A 15,373-nucleotide genomic window follows, 5' to 3' on the forward strand; every position below is an offset into this window, starting at 1 on the left:
CCAGAGATACTAAAGACATCAGCGTGCGAACCCCAGCCTCTTGACACTGTGTAACCTTGGGCAAATCAGCTCTATCTGGCTATCCAGCCCACACTCTTCACCATGGTATCGAGATGCTCAGCTAACACAACCTTGGGCACAGAATCTAGACAGACAGGGCTGAGGACCTGACCTCTTTCTCAGTACCTCAGTTTCCGCAGTGGGGATACTGACACTTCGCCACTGCAAAGGGACTTTGTCCCAGGTGGACAGCGCTCTGCACACTCACCCACTACCAGTCTATGTGACCCTGCCAGCAGAAAAGTGAGATAATGGTCTGGAGGGACTTTAAAGGGATTCCCTTACCTTCTGATCTCCCCCCACCCTCCCCACAACAGAACAAGGGGGTTCTCACGCAGTGGCATAGCTAGGAAAACTGGGTGGGCCCTGGCTTTCAGGTGGGTGGGTTCTCATGGGGGGAGAGGGGTGGGGCAGGAAAGATGGGAGGCCCTGGGGAGGGGGACAGAAGGGATGGGGGCCTGTCTCTCCTCTCTCCCTCTTACCGCTCAGTAGGCACCTGGGGCACACAGGTTGTGGGGCGCATCCATGGGGCAGATGGGGGCCCCCAGAGGCTCGAGCTCTGCCCACCTCTCCTGACCCAAGCTCAGTATCTGTCAGCCCGGATGTGCCCCCATCCTGCTGGCACCGGGTGCTGCTGACCCTGTCTCCAGCCCCAGTGTTAGCCCTGCCCAGATCTGCCCCCATGAGGCATGGCCCCCGCAGGGCTATGTCCCTGATCTCACTTCCTTAGCCCTACTAATCCCCCAAACCCAAGGAGGCCTGGCCGTGCCTCTCACTCCCTATCCACCTGCCTCACCTTGTCCTGCTGGTCCCCACCAGATGTGAGCTCCAGACCGACCTGTATCCCACTGCCTTGACATTCAAGTCAAGAATTGGGCGCAAGGGTGGGGAATCAGTGAGGGTTTCTGGAGGTGTGGGTGGGTCAAGATTCTCGACACTCTCCCACCTGCCTGCTGGGAGACCCTGACCGACCTGCTGCTCCAGCCCCTAAAAAACGCTTCCTCCCAGCCTCTGTGAGAGTGCTGGGATTGGTAGGGGCCAATGTTTCACTGCCCACTGGGATGGCCGCGTATACTGGGGTGGTTGTGGAGGTCACTCCACTGTCAGGATGGCAGTAGGGAGTTGCCTTGTCTAGGGCAGAGAGGAACATGGGAAGCTGCAGCTGACAGCGTGTTTACAGTGATGAGAGCCGCTGCTTGCTGAAGGTAGCGGCGCTAGGATCTCAAGTGGCCCAGCACTGGAATTCCTCAAAGATTGTAAATGTCCCAGATGCAGTTCAGCCCCATAAACAATCTAACAATAACAAAGGGCTTCGATCATGCCACCAGAAACCCAAACACCATGGCATCTGCTAGAGGCTTTTAAAAGGTACGTTCTCTGAATTCAGTGCTGTGGTGAGGAGTGAAAGCATGGAGCATGTAACTCTTTCACAGTGACTATAAGTCCAGAACCCTGAGTGAGCCCTGCTTGTAGATTGCCATCAGCAGCGGCAGTGGCCAGTTTTGATCTGGGGATCTCAAAGCACTCCAGCATGGTAAGGAGATGTCTCTATCTCCTTTCACAGGGAGAGTTCAAATGAATTGCTTACAGTCACACAGCAAGCTAGTGGTAGAAGCCAGAACAGAACTCCAGTCTCCTGATCCTCTGACCTGGCCCCTAATCGCTAGCCCACTTTATCCCTGAAGGTGATGCTTTGGGATCTGCAGATTTAGAATATGCTGTGACCTAGGGGCTCAGATTGCAGCTGGGTTGCTGGAAAGCCCTTTGTTGTCATATGATTTCCAGGCAGCTTAGCAGGTGTATTGTTTCCAGATGACACCTTAAAGAAAAGAGGCCATGTCTGTGCTGCGTGAACATTAAACGGCCTGACTCACTGCATAGTACAAGTAAGGGTTTGTCCCCAGGTCCTCAGCCAGAATGTCTTCCACTGGCTGCCCACACTTCTCCACTGCAGCTCCTGACAGTGGAAGAGCTGGGTTCAAATCTGCTGTAAGGCACAGATAACAGGGGTAGAGCAGTTTAGTTTAGGTCTTCATCCACAGCAGAAAATCACCAGATAATTGTCCGTCTAGTGATTTCAGTGATAATGAAGGTGCTCAACGCCCTCCCAGGAGGCACTCAGTATCTTGCAGGACTGGGCCTCCAATTGCTCTGCACCTCCGTTTCCTCATCCAAAAATGGGACTAATAAGACATACCTGCCTCACAGGTAGGCGCTGAGGCTAAACTGATGAATGCTTGTAAAGCTAGGGCCGCCCGGGGGGGCAAGTGGGGCAATTTGCCCCCGGCCCCCATGAGAATATAGTATTGCAACTTTTTTTTATGGAAGGGGCCCCCGAAATTGCTTTGCCCCAGGCCCCGTGAATCCTCTTTGCAGCCCTGTGTAAAGCCTGCTGAGATCCTCAGCTGGACAGCATTACAGATGTGCATGTGCACTATTCGCTCCTCCAGCAGAGCAGGACTGTTCCCTGTCTTCCATTCCTTTACACTTCACCCAGCTCATGGGTGATCCTGTTCTTTAACCCGGCATCAGCCCAGAACAGAAGCCGCAGATCTCTAGAGTCCTTGCTCACCGTTATAGGCAGGGCTATCTGTAAAGCTCATGGGCTTCCAGCAAACTGGACTCCTATCCAATGGACTACGGAAAGGAGACCAGACGGGCCTCCAAAGCTGTGACCAATGCACTATGGATGGTAGCGGGAGAACCATTCTCCCTGTTGGGGCTTCTCCACCAAGATCTCCATCCACACTGGCACGGTGCTCATGGGCATTGGCCCAGTGGAGGACAACTCAGTGGTTAGCTTTCCTCTGAACCCAGTTTTGTGATGGCTTGTGCACTACTGGAAGCATTTGTTTATGTATGTGACATATTAGGGGGACCAAACAGGGTGTCAAATTCCTTTTGGGTAGAAGAGGCCATAGTGATGGAATAGCGCCACCTAGTGATACATCACTTCCCAGGGCAATGGACGGTGCAAGCCGAAGACCAATGTGCACCAGAGCTCTTATACGGGGACAAAGATCTGAAAGCCACAGCAGAAGGGGCTCAAAAAATTACTGTACTAATAATACCAGGCACATCCACAGCACATGACAGCTGGGGATCTCAAAGCACGATACTGGCATAACACATTAAGCTTCATTACACCCCTGTGCCGTGGGACGTATCATTGCCCTGCTGTTAGCAATGGAAAATCTAATCCACAGAGAAGATGAATGCCTCAACCAAGCAACAGAGGAATGGCCAACTTGCCCCACTGCTGTAATGCCATTGACTTGATGGGAGTTACTTCAGTGATGGATATGGCCCTAGGTCTGTATAAGAGTCAGGAACAGAACCAACATTTCTTGGTTTCCCGCCCTGCGGTGTGACTACAAACCCATCCCCTCCCCCTATTACATTGCCATTAATCTGCCTATGCCATTAATCTGCAAGCTTCACCATTCACACGCAGAGTTGTGACAGCCTTTCTCCCCATCTTACGATGGGCTAGCAGAGGGCGGTGGTGAGGGTGCATATTAAAAAGAATTGGTTACATTTGAAACCGTGCATTTACGGGGCCAGCATGAGGAACTGTCAGAAACACTTAAAATGAAATGCTAACTGTCAAAAGCAATTGTGTGATTGCTGGGCCTTGTTCTGATTTGTACGCGCGAGTCACTCAGGGTACAGCTACACAGCTAAAAAACTAAAAACCAAACCAAACCTTGTGGCGCTGAGTCTCAGGTCAATTGCTGCAGGCTCACTGGGCTCAGGCTGCAGGGCTAAAAATAGCAGCACAGACTTAGGACTCAGGCTGGAGCCCAGGGTCTGAGACACTCCTTCCTCCCCACCCCTGCTGGGTTTCAGACTTTGGGCTCCAAGCTTGAATGTCTACACTGCTATTTTCATCCCTGCAGGACATAACCTGCAAGCTTGAGTCAGTTTCCTCGGGCTCAAATTTGCTACTGTGGGTTTTTTATTTTATTTTTTTTGCTATGTAGCCATACCTGAATTTCAGTGATTCGCAAAGCCTCTCCAAATCGTTAGAGCAGTTCTGACTGTAATGGTGAATTAAGTGGTCCCAGAACACAGACTGCAAGGCCAGATGGGATCACTAGCTCATCTCACCTGACCTCTGGTATAACACAAGACACAGAATTTCACACTGTTACCTCTAACTTGAGCCCCAAAACTTGTGTTTGGCTAACGCATGTCTTCCAGAAAGACAGCCAGTCTTGATCTGAAAACATCAAGAGATGGAGAATCCATCACTTCCCTTGACAGTTTGTTCCTTTGGTTAATCACTCTGAATGGTAAAAATTGTGACATTTCTTGTCTGACTTTAACTTCCAGCTATTGGTTCTTTTTATGTCTTTTCCTCTGTAGGTTAAAGCACCCATAAGCACCTGATTTAGTGCCTTTTTTCTCCAGTATATAGAACTTCCAGGTCTCATATTTGGGCAGCACCTTTCATCCAGTCAGATCTGCAAACCCGTTCCAAATAGATAGCTTTCAAGAGAGACCTGCTGCATGGCCACCAGCAAGAGCTGCACCCAGGAAGCTGTTTGCAATGCAGAACAACAACTTTATAGACAAACTTATGAATTATCAATTATTAGAGTTGGAAGGAACCTCAAGTCCAACCCCCTGCTCAAAGCAGGCCCAATCTCGAAATGGCCCCCTCAAGGATTGAACTCATAACCCTGGGTTTAGCAGGCCAATGCTCAAACCACTGCAACATGTGCTGTTGCTCTTACTTGCCACTATATAGCACTCTTTGCATATACTGATGCTATGTACATAGCCAGACAGATACTGCTTTTTATCTGCAACTCTTGTAACCGCCATCAGATCACTCCACTTAGTGAGTTAGATCTGAGAGGGGACAGCATAGGCAAGCACTTCAGTGGAAGGGTGATGACTGTTTTGACTCATGTCTCCCCCACATCTCTTTTCGACCCTGTTTCATGTACCATGTGCTGGGTAATGACATGAGAAGATGCTATTCTTGTTAAACTCACCTGGCTCTTCTCTGAAAGCTACTATTTACACAGCTATTTCAGCTGTAGGTTAGCATTCCCGGCCATGTGCACACAACCTGATGTCTTGTCACCTCCTCCAACCTCTGTTCCGCCTTCCAAGTTTCAGGCAGGGTCTTTTGTCATAACTCTAGTCCCAGATTTGGACCTTAGCGTCCAAAATATGGGGGTTAGCATGAAAACCTCCAAGCTTAGTTACCAGCTTGGACCTGGTACTTGCTGCCACCACTGCTAAAGGTCCACTGAGCTGTGACCTCAATTCTACCATGTACTGGTCTTCGGGGATGCTGTACCCAAGACAGGCTCTTTCAAAATTTTCCAAGAAGGCCTCGGTGTCATCACCTGCCTTGTAGGTGGGAAATTTCCTGTGCTGTGGAGCAATAATTGGCGCCGGGTTGTTAGTGTTGGCTGGCACATGAAGCCCAGCTTTTGCCAAGTCCAGTTCATGTTTTCTCTGTTTTTCCTTCTCTTCATTCTTTTTTTGTTGTTTTTTCATTTCTTTTTGTTGTTTTTTCATTTTTTTGGTTGTTTTTTCATGTCTCGGCGGTGGGCCGCCTCTTCTTCTTCTTGCTTCCTTCTGTGGGCCAACTCATCTTCTGCTTGTTTCCTTCAGTGGGCCAACTCTTCTTCTTCTAGTTTTTTTTTGTGTGCTGCCTGTTTGATTTGTTCTTCTCTTTCTTTTATTTCCATTTTTTTTGTTTTATTTCCAGTTGTCGCCTGTGTTCAGCTTCTTTGAATTGCTCTTCGGCCTCAATTTTTGCCTTAGAAGTCATGGTTCCTGTTTTCTTGGGTTGGGGTGCCCTCCGGTGTTTATCTTCTGCACTGCAGGCTCTGTTGCCTCGTAGAGTCTGCCTAGCAACAGTGCCTTTAGCTAATCTTCAATGTTAAGTAAACCTGAAAAACCACTTTATTTGCATGTATATAGTGCTGGTAATGACTCTCAATGGGAGAGCTATTGTCACAAAAGACCCTTAACAGCCTCTTAATGGCTTCTTGCTTATTATGCAAGCCACAAACTGCCAGAGAGAGCAGAAAAAAAAATTCTCTCTGGTTCCCTTTTAAAACCAAACTGTTTCTCTCTGCCAAAAAGCCCTTAGCAGAGAAAAGAAAAATATAATATTCCTACTGGCTTCTGGATTTTGTCTGTCCCATAACCGCTGCACACCATGTCATAACTCTAGTCCCAGATTTGGACCTTAGCGTCCAAAATATGGGGGTTAGCATGAAAACCTCCAAGCTTAGTTACCAGCTTGGGTGATGACTGTTTTGACTCATGTCTCCCCCACATCTCTTTTCGACCCTGTTTCATGTACCATGTGCTGGGTAATGACATGAGAAGATGCTATTCTTGTTAAACTCACCTGGCTCTTCTCTGAAAGCTACTATTTACACAGCTACTTCAGCTGCAGGTTAGCATTCCCGGCCATGTGCACACAACCTGATGTCTTGTCACCTCCTCCAACCTCTGTTCCGCCTTCCAAGTTTCAGGCAGGGTCTCTGTGTTCTTGTGAGTAAGGGGGTAGGTATTTGAGGGCTTTGAGACTGACCGCAGCTCAGCACCAAGGGCTAAGCCTATCGCGTAACCTTACTTGGTATATAGACCTAGTGAAATTATTCAGCTTGGACACTAGGATAATAAACTTTATCAATCTCAGTATCTTGGCTAGATCAGGCAGGTGATTGGCCTGGTGCAGTGCAGCGGACTAAGTGCAGAGCTGGGTTTCCTTGTGCTCTTGTACCTTCTTAGCATTACTTATTTTGTGCTTATACACGCAACCCTGTATCTAGGCTGGGTAGGATGAAGCCTTTAATGAGATCATTGCTCTGCAGCTGTCACGTTACTTTTACTTAATGTAGCAACTTGCATGCAACTTGGAGGGAGGAGCCCAGGTTGCAGGAGGGAATAGTTTGGAGGAGGCACTGGGAAGTCAGTCTGTGGGCACATGGCTAGACTGTTAGCTGTGGTTGCAGAATCACTGGATGTAGTTCTCTTAATTAAAAAGTCAGTTTAGTTTATAAGCCTGGAGTCCTCACATATTCTTACCCAGTGTGTGGTACATGAAACACTTAATAGCAGGAATCATGCACAGGGAGACAGTGTACAGCTAAGAGCCTCATTTGCATGCTGAGGATCACAGCACGTCTTCCCAGACAAACCCACTGTTTAATTTGTGCTCTTGAGAGTAATGGAGCCAGCCTGCAAGGGGCTTGCGATTTACTCCAACTCAGTGCAGTGGGCCACGGATAACATGCAATCTCAGTTGTGCCCCCCATCACCTGTGCATCCACATGCACTGGAGTGCAACAGCGTTGCTGTGAACTGTGTCAACAATTAAACAGTGTTAAGGCTGAAATAAGTAAAGAATGCAGACAGTGCCTGATATTGCACTGGCTTGCACTTGGTCATTTACACTAGTACAAAGAGGATGCAGAATGCTACAAAGTCAGGATCAACAACCCACTCACTCACACCAGCGGTAGCCTTTTATACTCACTTGCCATGCACTTTACACAGGTGGAAATGACAACAGGCAGCAGAGAATCAGGCCCCAGAATCATAGATTGTATGCCCCTGAGGGCAGAGACTGTGTTGTGCTGTGTGCATGGGCAGCGCCTAGCACATTGTGGTCTGTATCTGAAGACAAATAACATACAATAACAATCACTTTATGGAACAGTCACAACTGCGTGCTTAGTTACACAGCAGTAGTAGTGGCTCAGGCCATCTCCAGTATTGCCGATCCCAAAGTATCAAAAATCATATCAGTCCCTTCCCCCCAAAATGATGAGATTGACTGAAAAATCATGAGATTTTTTTAAAAATTAGGTTCTTTTATTTGAGTTCTGATTTTGGAGCCTTTTAAGGGTCATATTTTTAAACTTCTCACAACCACGAGGATTAGAAACATTCTTTTTAACTGAAAGCTGAGACTCTCAGGAAACAGCCTGAGTCATGGGCCAGAAAAACCCTCGGGTCACTAGACTTGTGAGAATTGGCCACCCTGGAAATCTGTGGAAGGGCCTCAGGGTGACTGTTATTTATGCAGAAAAGCCGGGGACTCCAAATAAAAGACATAATTTGTCTCTTGAGAACAGGGAACACTCAGGATAATTGAGTTTAGATCTTCTAGTGTTTACATCTTGCTAGAGGTCACAGGGCTAGAAGAACGGAAGTCATTGGATGGAACTAACACAAGGTAAATATGCACTAGAGAGATTATTATAAGATCCTTGTTTGGATGGTTTGTATTTCCTCTGCTCAGATGACACCGGGTGACGCCAAAGAGCCTTGAGCTTCAAGCACTCAAAGGTCTTCAGAAAAATTCCATCTGCATCGGGGGCTGAATGAACACAAGCGATGCATGATGTTCCCAGGAACCCTTAAGGACGATTCAGAATAAATGAGTCATGCAGGATCTATGCCATCACAGGTGATAGATCCCAGAAACATGGGCTCTTGTTTTTCTGTAATATGAGTCAATTTCCCGATTGCTTTGGCATAGCAAACAGCTGCAAATTGTCCATAGTTCATGCATTTATTACACTGTGTGCCTCTAGCTGGACATGCATAGTCTCTTGGAATATGACTTTGTCCACACCTTGTTCATGTAGGCTGGACTTTGTCCCTCTTGCCTGGGAGTTCTCTCTCCTTCCTTAGGAGTTTTACAATTATGACTTTTAATACTCAAATATCTGTTTATAGCTTCTAAGCTCGCTTTAGGTTTTTCATGTTGCTCCTGCCTTTTATTCTGTTGTTTGACTAACTCTGAATGGTTTCTATCTGTATAGGTGTGGCTAAGGTTAAATCACTCTTCAACTGTAGCTGCTGTGAAAGGTTTTTATCTGGTAACCCAGTAGCCAGCCTGTCTCTGATATTTTCATGTTTTGCATTCCCCAGATCATAATTTTCAGTCAAGGTATGAAGAGCTCTTATAAGCCATTCAACACTTACCCCCAGTTCTTGAATTCTCTGGTGAACACCTGTTCTTTCATAACCCACATTTCTGAAGGGTATAAAATATGGGTCAAATATAGCCAGGACCTTTTCATAGTCATCTTTATGACTGTCTTCAGTAAAGTCAAAGTATTTAAAACTATACTTTGCTTGCTTTCCCGTAGCGTCAATTAGATATCCGCATATCTCCAGTTTCTTTGTGGCATTTGTTTGCAAGGTGAAATCTTGCAAAACGCTGCTTCCAGCTCGTCCATTCTGTAGGTTTGTGGAAGCTGAAGTTCTCTGGGGGCATTGGCGTGTTGATGAGATCATGCAACTTTTGTTGCTTTATTCCTTCTGTTTGCACCCTTTGTTGCTGTTCTTAGTTTACTCCTGAAACGATGTCATGTTCCTGCACCAGATATGGACTGGTCACAGAGCTTGCTTATGCACACCGGATGTGTTCATCATAAGATCTTTTAATGCCCTGCCTGGTAGGGCTGAGGTTCGTTTAGATGAGGTATTTTACACACAGTGCCATATTGTGGGTGAACAGTATGATACAGTTTAGCGTTTCATTACAACTCTTGCAGATTTCCATTGTGCGAGCACTGGTGTTTTTTAAGCATTGGTGCTTGAAGAACTCACAGCATCTGATCACAGAAACTGTGCACACAAGACTGTCTGATCCTCTGCAACCATATCCTGGGATACTGTAGCCAGCTCTAGTGGGACAGGGAGTGTTTAGTTCAAAGCTGATTGGCAGCAGTGACAGAGTGCAATGGGTGGGATATGAAATACATCATAGGGGGAATCCTCTCTTACACAAGAGGGCTGGGAAAAGACCTCTAAACCACTTAAGTTCCATTTAAGCTGACACGTGATTCAGTTGGTGGCTAGGCTAGGGTGACCAGACAGCAAATGTGAAAAATTGGGATGGGGTTGGGGGTTTGGGGGGGAGTAATAGGAACCTATATAAGAAAAAGACCCAAAAATCGGGACTGTCCCTATAAAATCGGGACATCTGGTCACCCTAGGCTAAGCCCTGTTCTGGATCTCTGCATAGGGGTGTATTTCCCCCCTATGAATTGTCAGAACACTGAATAACTTTATCATTGACAGCTGGATTGTTTTCTGCCATTCCATGTAAAACAACTTCCATTCCATATGTTGCTCTCAGGTTGGGTGTGGGGGAGACAGGAGGGGTTAAATTGTCTGTCAGCTACAGCAGATTCTGCAAAAATAGCCTTTTCTAGCTACCTGTATGCTACCTGTGTGCTGGGGGTTGGGAGATCCTGATGTTTTTTATCAGCTCACAGTAGCTGACCTTCAAGACAGCGCCAGATCCAGTTCAGCCAAATTGGCCACACAGTTTTGCAGTTCATTGGCAGCTCTACTGGCTTGTGTTGTGATCCTCGCCTATTTCCGAAGCTAAACAACATCGAGCCAGGGCAGTGCCAGGACCAGAAGTTTAATCCCCCAAATCCTTACTACCCGAGTAGTCAAAGTCAGCCACATTGGCCTCTTCCAGCTGTTACGGACTTCGGAGAGTAGTGGTTTACCAGCATCAAGCCCTCCCCTACATCAAGGTCTTGCTGCCAGTGATCTCTCTGCAGAGATCCCTACAACTGTATGTGGGAGAAGGCCCATAACCCCTGCTTACAGTTTCCCTTTTGGGATGCCAACTTGCTTCCAGTGCCTGTGCAAGACCTTGGACCTGATCTGCAAAGTCATCAGCTCACCGACATCAGTGACTGCCTCATCTTCATCCGTGACACTCTCAGGCAGCCACATTCCTCGGGAAAAGGCCATTCGCAAAGCCTAGCGTGGAAGGCAGAGATGAAGTATTCTCAGCTGAGTGGGTTTGGCTGTGGAGGAAACTCCCAGAGGAAGGAAGATTAATCCAGAGCCTAACCAGCATTAGGGCCTTTTGCCAGATCCTCCAATCTGAGAAAGCGTTCCCATAAAACCTGGAACGATTCAAATTTTTAAAAATAATTGAACAAACAACAATAAATAAAGACCAGGATGGAAGAAAGTGTGTATAGGCTGGTGGAAGGGGAACTAGGCTGAATATATATTTAACCAGGCAGAATCCTCTTTAACCTAGGATGAGAAAAGAACGGAAGACTCCATGAGGTCCACTAGAGGCACACCATGCCATGTAAATTACTTGAGAAATGCTTACATACTATGACAACAGTTGCAATAGAAAGCCCATAGATAAGTAGACAGAGCTAGGAGAGTTCTGCTATGATCCTGTTACCAGAAGTCATATATTTTAATAAAGGGGAAATTTGGAGAGAAGACTAGATCTTTTGCCAGACCCTGTTACAAGAGTGCTCTGTGCCTGCATATACATAAATAGATAACAGATAAGGTGCCAGTAGGTGACACTCAAGACTCTGGCACATAGCTCTTGGGTTTTTTAGGACTAATACAACTTTGTGCAGTGGCCTGCAAATGGCTTCTTTTGTGCAGGCCCTAACACGCTCTTCAACCTCCCTCCCCATTTAACCACTGCTTTTTCTGAGAAGACCAGAAGAAGTCTGGTTTCAACATACCTCTATGATAAAAGGTAACTTGCAATCAAGCTCTCTCCTCTGCTAGAAATAGGGAGAACATTTTTTTTTAAAGTGAGAGCTTGGGGAATCCTGGGGAAAAGGAAATAAAAGATTCTCAAACAAGTCGCAGGACTCTTGGAAAAACCTCTGTGTTTGCTGGGCCTGTCCCAAGACGACTCTTTGTTTTTCTAACTCAGAAGTTCTTGTCTTCTCTCTTGGTTTTCTAAGAATGTGAACTTGGAGACCCCTCCCCCTCTCGCTCCTGTTTAAACACTCATAAATATGAAGTTTAGACTTGGCTGCAGGATCAGCGTTGGAGTATCTGAATCCCACTGGGAACACATGCATTTTTATACGCTTCGGGGCCAGATCCTAGCTTCCCAAGAGAAGGGTGAGTTCCACCCCCTCCCCTGCCGGAATGCCTTTCCTGCATGAAATTCACTCAGTGTATCTGATCCTATGCCCCACTTCAGCCCTTAACATGGCCTCAAGCATGCTCTCTGCTCTAGCGTGAATGTTTCCTGAATCCAAGAACAGGTGGAACTACTGAGGGCAGAGAACTGCCCACCTGAAAACGATGACTGGGGCTTTCTGCCTTCATCAGAATCCAACAGCCAGAATGTCAGCAGCTGCTGCTCCCAGTGCAGTTTGACTCCTGCACCTTCACTGTGGCTCTGACTGTAAATGCCACATAAGAGCACAACAGGCTGACCAAACAGCAAATATGAAAAATTGGGACAGAGGGTGGGGCGTAATAGGCACCTATATAAGACAAAGCCCCAAATATTGGGACTGTCCCTATAAAAGTGGGACATTTGGTCACCCTAGAGCACAGAAATGCTCGCCCAGGTGGCTTGAGAGCAGCAAGCCCTGGGTATGGGCAGAGGGAATGGGCATTGTGATGTCACAAAGGAAAGGGGGGGATCTTTTGAGGCTCTGCTAAAGCTCTTAGTGGATCCCTACTGAGCGTGCTCAAGAGTGGTTATTCAGAAGCAACCAAGCAATTTCTCATGGCCCTGGGTATTCTCCAAACGAGAACTAGTGAGTCGCCCAGGTTAAAAGTTCAGCCCTTCCTGAGTGAGTCTGTGCGAAAAAATGTACATAATTTCCCATCGTTTTTCGCCCTGAGAAAAGTGTTGGTGGTTTGGTCCCCTCCATCCACCCCCACTCTCCTGCCAAGCTTGTATAATTCAGAAAAGTTGGGATGCTGGTTTCTCAAACTGCCAAAAGATATTCATCTTTTGGCTGAGACCAAGACCTGAAAATTACAGCCCCAAAGAGAGACAAGGTGGTGGAGGTAATCTCTTTTATTGGACGAACTTCTGTTGGTGAGAGAGATTTATGGATTTACGGCTTTTTACAACACTCTATAACCCATTTACCACCTCTTTCCATCCTATGACTGCTGAGGTGTTAACGGGCCACTCGATCTTGAATAGTCCCTTACAATATTACTTATGCCAAAAAAATCTGCTCCACCTTGCCTTTTGCTGTGATGCTGGGAGTTCCTTTCTCAGACATGAAGAAGAGCCCTGTGTGGCTTCAAAGCATGTCTCTCTCATCAACAGAAGCACGTCCAATAAAAGAGATTACCTCCACCACCTTGTCTGTCTAATATCCTGGGACCAACATGGCTGCAAAGCCCCAAAAGAGACGTTTCCAGAAAATGAGGAGAAGGCAAAACACAGGTCACTATATATGAAGTTGTTCTGTAGCCTTTTCTTTGACATTCTCTATCATGCACAAATAAAATAACAGCAAAATCAGAACTGGGGCTCCGAGGTGATACCAATTAACAATAAGAAGAGGAACCACCTCCGACCACTTCCTGAGGCCCTGAATAACTTCCTGCTTTAGTTTATATCATCCTCTTGAAAATATGGAACATGATTTGTACAGCACCTAGCACAATGGGGCCCTGGTCCATAACTAGTGCTCCTAAATGCTATTGTAATATAAATAAACAATAATAATAATAATAATAATAACAATAATTATTATTTAGGGCCTGATCCTTCTTATTGAAGTCAGTGAAAAGGCTCCCATGGACTTCAATAGGAACAAGCCCTTCAGGCCCAATTTTGCCATTGCACCTTGTGCAGATGTTCACACGAGTGGTGGTATGTAACCATTCCGATTGGGCAATGCTTTACCTCCAGGACTGGCCTTAGGGGTGGGTGATATGGGTGACTGCCTACGTCATGGTCAAGAGGCAAGGAGCGGGGTGGGCCCGGGGTGTGTGTGAGACAGCAGAAGGGAGCTCAGGGCAATGGTAGGGGGAAGGCAACAGGGGCCAGAGGAGATGGGTGGGTGGCCTGGAGAGGCAGCGGGGGCCAGGAGCATCAAAATACAAGTTCGCCCAGAGTGCCATTTTCCCTAAAGCCAGGCCTGGTTACATCCAGTTATATTATTATTTGTATTACAATAGCACCTAGGAGCCAGACACGCCAAACCCATGAGAAAAAAAAAAAGATGCAGAAATTGAGCTTGATTTTGGCTTAACTGGTTTGTGAGTTGCTCGCTGGCTAGTTTTTGGCTTGTAGCTTGTTTGGCTTGTAGCTTGTTGCTTGTTGTAGCTTGTTGATTCTTTTTTTTGATCGGTTCCCGGCAAGCCTGAGAAGGGGCAAGGGAGGGAGAGATTCAGGGGTGCACAGCGGGCCCACCACAGTCCCAGACTGCAGGCCGGGGGGATCAAGTCACATAGAGTGCTGGGGTTCTTAGGAACTGGCTTGTTTTGGCCTTGTTTTGAAATGAGATTAGCTTGATTTTTGGCTTATTGTGAAAAAGTCGGGGTGCTTATTTACCGCATGAATGTTGGCAACTGTGCTAGGAGCACCAGTCACAGACCAGGTTCTCCACAAACACAGAGCAAAGAGACGGTCCCTGCCCCAACGGGCTTACAAAGTATCAGACAAGAGACAACAGACTGATACAGAGAAGAGAGAACAAGAAAACAGTGAGATGATATCGTACAGCACGATCAGCAGCGGTCTCAGTGCACCAGCAGCATCACTGTTCCCAAGTTTTTGGTACGGATCTGAAGAAGGATCATGAGGTGTAAGTGGCTCCATGAGATACAGGGCAATGGGATACCGTGACAAGGAGAGTGGTGCTCTGCCGCTTCCATGTTAATCCAACCTCGTAGCAAGTGTTAGGCCTCAGAGCAAGGTGTAGCTAAGTGCCTTGTTATCATGATAAGGTCAATACGGAGTCTTTTTCTTCACTGGCACATTCGTTCTCAGCCTATGCCTCACCCCTTTTTTACTCTGTGCTCTTGATGCAAACAGGGTCAAAGCTCCATCAGTATTTCTTGGCATGGGCCCATCTCCAATTTAAATGCAACCTGTGTGGTAGCTGCCTTCCTCACTGTTGCCTTTCAAGCTGGATAAACAAGACTTCTTGCCTACTCTGTTCTTTAATTCACTAGCCTAAGGGCTAGCTAAGGCATCCATGTTACACTTTCATGTCACTAAGCGTTCTCAGTTGCTAATTATGTTTGAATACTCAAAAGGAACAGTCTCCAGCCTCTTGAGTCATCCATATTAAAAAGCAGACGACTGTGACAATTCTCATACTGCAGATGAATTAAACATCATAATCTCAGAAAGCTACTATTGCCCTGTCTTCTGAAATTAGTCTCCTGCGTCTTATACCAATCTTGCCACCCTGCTGAGTGGCAGAAGAATTCTGGGGCCTTGCAGGTTGGCTTCTCATTGGAGAAAGATCCATGATGTGGAGATATGCTTTACTTACACACATACATCAGACAGAGGCAGTCACAAATGGCATGCAGG

At 46.8% G+C, this 15,373-nt stretch overlaps 1 protein-coding gene across 1 annotated transcript in view; it reads right to left on the bottom strand.

The window, feature by feature from the left end:
• ADRA1D (adrenoceptor alpha 1D) overlaps window positions 1-15,373 on the bottom strand; it is a 72,372-nt gene that overhangs the window by 14,639 nt on the left and 42,360 nt on the right. The window lies entirely within an intron of this gene.

Source organism: Gopherus evgoodei, chromosome 5 (genome assembly GCF_007399415.2).
Source record: "Gopherus evgoodei ecotype Sinaloan lineage chromosome 5, rGopEvg1_v1.p, whole genome shotgun sequence".
NCBI classification, from domain to species: Eukaryota; Metazoa; Chordata; order Testudines; family Testudinidae; genus Gopherus; species Gopherus evgoodei.